Source organism: Arvicola amphibius, chromosome 8 (assembly GCF_903992535.2).
Source record: "Arvicola amphibius chromosome 8, mArvAmp1.2, whole genome shotgun sequence".
Taxonomy (NCBI): domain Eukaryota; kingdom Metazoa; phylum Chordata; class Mammalia; order Rodentia; family Cricetidae; genus Arvicola; species Arvicola amphibius.
The window spans coordinates 31,770,596-31,776,993 of record NC_052054.1 but is presented as its reverse complement, the minus strand read 5'-3'; the positions used below and the strand labels follow the sequence as shown (position 1 = coordinate 31,776,993).

The 6,398-nt window shown below is 36.2% G+C and overlaps 1 pseudogene; it reads left to right on the top strand.

The window, feature by feature from the left end:
- The first annotated feature begins 2,001 nt into the window (after nucleotides 1-2,001).
- Nucleotides 2,002-2,523, top strand: LOC119821401 (annotated as a pseudogene).
- Nucleotides 2,524-6,398: the final 3,875 nt, after the last annotated feature.

The following is a 6,398-nucleotide window of genomic DNA, read 5'->3' as shown; positions in this document are numbered from 1 at the left end:
TAAGACATCTGAAGAAAACGGACAAATTATCCAGAAAAGGTATCCCAAGAAAATGACTAAATTGGCCTATTGGTATATCACATTTCCAACAGGATAAAATTTCATAAATCTTCCCAAATGTTTGTTTCTTCTGTTCTTTGCAGACATATAATGCAAATGATTTCTCAGGACCATGATAACACCACCAAGATGAAAAACACCACCTAGAGATTAGCTTTGGACTACAAACTGTTCATAACAATTTTGAGGTGGCTAGCTGAGATGATCCAGCCTAACAGAATGCTCTAGCCAGGACTTGAGACAAGCCTTGCACTTTTCCATTATTCAGAGACTGGACAGCAAATGATACAGCTACCTTACCCAGGACTTGACAATTAACCCAAATTTTTCTTTTTAGGAACCCTTAAAGATACTGTCATCATCAGACAACAGAAGTAAATGTGATACCTACATTCCCAAGAGGTGTGGTGGGTGGTTTTTGGTCATTCAATGGATTATGGATATTTGTCATTGTTTAGAGGGGTTGGTTACAGGTTGTTATTGGTTATAGCCAGGAGGAAAACTTAACAAAAGAGATTATATTCAGAGTTCTTGTTTTGAAAGAAAAAGGAGGGATACAGATATGATAAGATAAAAAGGTAGACTATTGAATCCACTCTAAAAAGAAAAAAAAGGAAGGCTGTAGCTATGATAAGATAAAATGGTTGTTCTCCTCAACCCTGAAGGACAGATATGAGCAAAGAAAGAGATATCTTGTTTGAGGGAGCCATTATGGAGTTAGCAAGAAACCTGGCTCTAGAAAAATGCCCTATAACCCACAGGGATGACCCCAGCTAAGACCCTAAGCAATAAAGGAGAGGATGTCTGAACTGACCTTACCCTGTAGTCAGACTGATGATTGTCTTAAATATCACCATAGAACCTTCATCCAATAACAGATGGGAACAGAGGCAATGACCCACATCGGAGCACTGGACTGAGCTCCCAAGATCCAGTTGAAAAGTGGAAGGAGTGAAGAGTATGAGCAAGGTATTCAAGACCATGATGGGGTCATCCACTGAGACAGTTTGCTCACCAGCTCCAACTGGACTGGGAGTGAATGAGCATGGGAACAACCAAGTCCCTCTGAAGGGGGTTGACAGCTGGGGCCACTGATAGAGACACTGGATGTCTCTACTTGCATATACTGGCTTGATGGGATCCTGTTCTCTTTGGATGTATACCTTGCTCAACCTAGATGTAATAGGGAGGGCCTTGGACTTTCCGCAGGGCAGGGTGCATGGCACTCCCTTAGGGTTGGAGGGGTGGGAGGAAGGATCTGTGGAAGGAGAGGGAGGGGACTGGGAGGAAGGGAGAAAGTGGGAATTTGGATTGGTAATTTTTTAAGTAATAAAAAAAAGAAAAGAAAAGAAAATTTGAACACACTGTGCCTCTTCAAGACCTTGCATAAGACAATTACTCAGCCATGTCTAACAGAAAGCTTTCTTATTATTATAGAAATTTTTTCAGAAAAAGTATATTCCTATGACATGCTTTTTGACAAGTCATAAAGTTTCTAGAGATCAGAATTTCTTTGAGCATGATTTATGTAATTAAAAATAAAGATAATTATTTCATAAGAAAGATAAAAAGGTAGATAATTAAATCTACTTTTAAAAACTATTAGTTTTAAATGCTTTACATTGGATTGGATTTTGCATATTGTATACAAATTTTGTATATTGATATGACTTTGAGATTAATTTTGTTAGAATATACTGTACCTACATTTCTAGTCTTGTACTTATATAGCTCATTTAACAATGTAATGCAAATTTCTAATCTTGAAAGCTATTGTTATCAACTGTTCCAGATAATAAAGAAATGCAGGTTAGAAATTAGTCATCTAGCCCCTCGGATGTGGCTGAGCTAAGGCGCGCTGCCGGGAGACTCTGCAGGATCCATGGCCTGGAGCATCCGAGCGGTGAACTCTTCAAGTCTTCGATTTTAAAAAAATTGGCCTCCAATAAAACTACACTGCAAAAAAAAAATGGGAAAGAAACAGAATGGAAAGAGTAAAAAAGTTGAAGAGGCAGAGCCTGAAGAATTTGTGGTAGAAAAAGTACTGGACCGGCATTTCCTCAAGTGGAAGCGGTTCACGGATGCTGATAATACTTGGGAACGAGAAGAAAATTTAGATTGTCCAGAATTAATTGAAGCATTTCTTAGTTCTCAAAAACCTGGTAAAGAAAAAGATGGTATAAAAAGGAAATCTTTATCTTACAGTGAATCTGATGATAGCAAATGGAAGAAGAACAGAGATGCTGCCGACAAACCAAGGGGTTTTGCCAGAGGTCTTGATCCTGAACGAATAATCGGTGCCGCAGACAGCAGTGGAGAATTAATGTTTCTTATGAAATGGACTCAGCTGAGGCGGACTTGGTGCTGGCAAAGGAGGCGAATACGAAGTGTCCTCAGATTGTCATCGCCGTTTATGAGGAAAGGCTGACTTGGCATTCTTGTCCAGAAGATGAGGCTCAATAATTGTTTGCCTTTTTACACACACACACACACACACACACACACACACACACACACACACACACACATATATATATATATATATATATATATATATATATATATATATATATATATAAAATCTGGATCTTGAGTTTTGAATTACTAGTGTGAAAAAAATAGCATTCTAATGAAAATCAAGTTTGATATGCTGGTTTTGAAAGTATTGACAGTAGTTGGGATATTTTGGTTTTGTTCTGCATCAAAAGGCCTTTGAGCAAATGAAAGCTTTCTGTAGTTGCTTCTTTTAACAGTAGAAAGTTTGATACGGTGTTGTATTTCCTCGGCTTTGAAGAACAGCTTTTCTTAAATGGTGGGGAGATTTTACAGTCATTACTCAGTCAGAATTTATTTTTAACTGGGACACGGAGGGACCATTCTGGGTTTTTTGTTTGTAAGCTTGTGTGTGCATAAGACCCTTATGTAACTGTTTTTTGTTTTGTCTTGTTTTCAATACTCAAAAACTGTAGATGAAAGCATGTGTTGAGATTCCTCCCTTGTGAACATTTTCCTGAAACCATATCTTTTCAGATCAAGTAGACAGTTATGTAATTTACTGAGTAGTTTTAAAGCAACCACATCAGAATTTATCTATTATCACATACAGTAGTTTGATTACAAAATTTTGTCCTTACAAACTACCCCTTCAGAAAATGGAATTAAACAAAGTAGCACTATGACTTAATAATAACAAGACTTATGCTGGGTGTAGTGGCATGTGTCTTTTTTATTCCCAGTACGTTGGAGGCAGATGGGTCTCTGATTTAGACTAGATCAGCCGGGTCTGTTGAGTTTCAGGTCAGCCAGGGCTATACAGAGAATCCCTGTCTCTAAAAACTAAGCAAAAAGACAACTGGGCATGTAAAGTTCCTCTAGTGAACCATTCCTTTGTAAAAAGTTGAAATCTACTAAAAGGTTATGATGTGTGGAATATCTGTCTGCTGTGGAAATAGAATCATGGTTAGAGATGATGTTGGCAATTTCAGACCTGCTGACGTAAATGAACAAAATTTGGTAATAAACTAATAACTTGCATGCTTTTTCTTTACCCTGTTTCATTCCTTACTGGTAAGATCAATCTTTTCAGTATTTGGGTTCTGGTTCAGTGAGCCAGAAAAGTAACTTTGTAGTATCAGAATGTCATCTAACTGTATATTTACTTTATTGTAAATAATGGTGAACAGTGGTCAATAAATAGTTTTATCTTCTTTTTTAAAAAAAAGAAATTAGTCATCTATTCCAATTAAACTTGTAGTCATATTAGATATGTTTTCAAGGTCAAACAGAGATATATTTAAAATAGCCAGGTCATCAACAAACTTTTCAGAGATCTACAGAATATGGCATTTAAGACGTTTTAATAATATAGGTTCTTTTTTATGACAATGAGACATGCCTGCTTCAGCCCCAATCCACTTCAGAGAAGATAATGGGCATCAAAGAAACCCCAAAAGGAGTTTACTTTCTTTGTGACAAAAGTAAGCCACTGAGGAAAAAAAACCAAAATGCCCTTGCCTCAACTGCTGACAATATGCTGTCTTAATTTGACAAGCAGGACACAAAAGGAGTGGCTGCCAAATCTTGTCAAGACAAGGAAGGACAGTCCTTCAAAATTCCTGCTTCATAGGAAAGCCTGTTGAATATTCTAGGTCTTTAGGCTCAAGATGGATGTCCCAACATTGCAGAGGAACTCTGGGTGACTGTGAAGGCAGCCAGGTGTTTCTGTCATTTCTCACATTTTTTTGGAAGCCGCTTGCTTGCACTTCCTGCTTACTCAGTTACTATTATTTCTTACTCTGGTCTCTGACATAGTTGAATACTATATAGTTATAGTTTTCCTTGTTTACAAGACTCAGAAAGGAAATTTACTAAAGAAGTGTAAAGTGTATAAGGTTGAAAGATGTCGAAAGATAGTTTTCGATGATAATACAAGTTATAATAAAAAATAAATTAGGTACAAGACATTGGACTCACCAAGATAGGATAGATAATGGACTATTTTCTCTGAATTTGTCACATGGAAATGAACTAAACATTGTTGATGTTCTTATTGCCTGTATATATTGAATATAGTTACTGTTCTTATTGTATATAGTTTTTCTTGTAATTATTGTATCCTTTTTATTTTAAACAAAAATGGAAAATATAGTGATGTTTTGTTTGTGATCTAAGAAATAAAGCTTGTCTGAAGATCTGTGTGCAAAGCCACACTAGTCAGCCATACAAGCCAGGGAGTAGTAGTAAACACCTTTAATTCCAGCAGCCGCTCTAGTTAGCCATAGAAGATGGGCAGTGGTGGTGGACACCCTTAATCCCATCCCTAGGAATATAAGGTGGGATGAGACAGGAACTCTCTTTTCAGTCTGAAGATTTCATAGAGGTAAGAGTGGCTTGGCTTGCTTTGCTGATTTTAGCTTAATCCCAATATCTGTCTCTGGGTTTTTATTATTCATGTTACAGGTAATGTAGTTGGGTCTTATCTAGACTGATTGCTCAGCAATCCCCAGAAACCCTGCTATCTTGACATCCCCAGCAAGATAAAAAGCATGTACCACCATTCCTACCCTTCAAAACAGTTTTAAAGATTCTAAAACTGATGGCTAAAGATATTCAATACAATTTCAAGTGTGTATTGGCTATCTGTGTTTTCTTCACTTGAGAACTGTCTCTTCAGTTCATTAGCCCATTTATTGATTAGATAATTTGGCAGAGGGTGGAGTTGGTGTTTAATTTTTGTAGTTCTTTATTTATCCTTGACATTTACTCCCTGTCAAATGCAAAGATCTTTCTGTTTTTGTAAGTTGTTTTATTCACCCTAGTGATTATTTCTTCTGTTACGTAGAAGTCTTATAACTTCATATGGTCCCGTTTGTCCATTATTGAGATAATTTCTTATGCTATTATTGGTGTCTCATTAAGAATATTCTTTTTTATTTATATACCAATATAGCTGAACTAGCTGACCAGTGAACCTCTGGAATCTGTCAGTCTGTCTGCCTCTGCCTCACCCCCAAAACATTAAGGTTACAGGCATACAATGCCATGTTTGATTTTTACATTCATGTTGGGGATCTGAACTTGGATTCTTGTGATTGCACAGCAAACACTTTGTCCACTGAGCTATCTCTCCAACCCTAAGTCACTTATTTTTGTATATTGATTTTGTATCCTACTACTTTGCTGTCAGTATTTACCAAATCTATGAGTTTTCTGGTAGAGTCCTTATGTTCATTTATGTAGATAAGCATTCCATCTGTTAATAGATATAATTTAATTTCTTCCTTAGCTACTTGTATCCCTTTTATTTCTTTCTCTGGTATTTATTATAGATCTAGAGATGACTTGAGTACTATGTTGAATAATAATTAGAAAAGAAGCCCTCATATCATTCTAGATTTTAGAAGAAATTCTGCTTTAGTCCCATTTACTAAAATGCTGGCTATGATTTTATCATATACAGTCTTTATTATGTTCAGATATGTTCTTTCTATCCCTATTTTCTTTAAGATTTTTACCACAAATTTACGTTGAATTTTGCCAAGGACCTTTCCTCACTGATTGACAGATGATTGTGTGATTTCTGTTCCTAAGTATATTTATGTGCTGAATTACACTTGTGTGACCATTCATATATATTTAGCAAACATTGTTGCCCTAAATGAAACCAACATAATAAATGTAATATGAGTTTCTTGCTGTGTTCTTAAATTCAACTTCTAAGAATTTTATTGAGAACATTAATATCTGCATTTATCAGGGAAGTTGGTTCACAGTTTTATTTCCTATTATGTCCTTATTTGATTTGAGTATTAAGTATCAAGGCCAGGCTCCATAGCTGA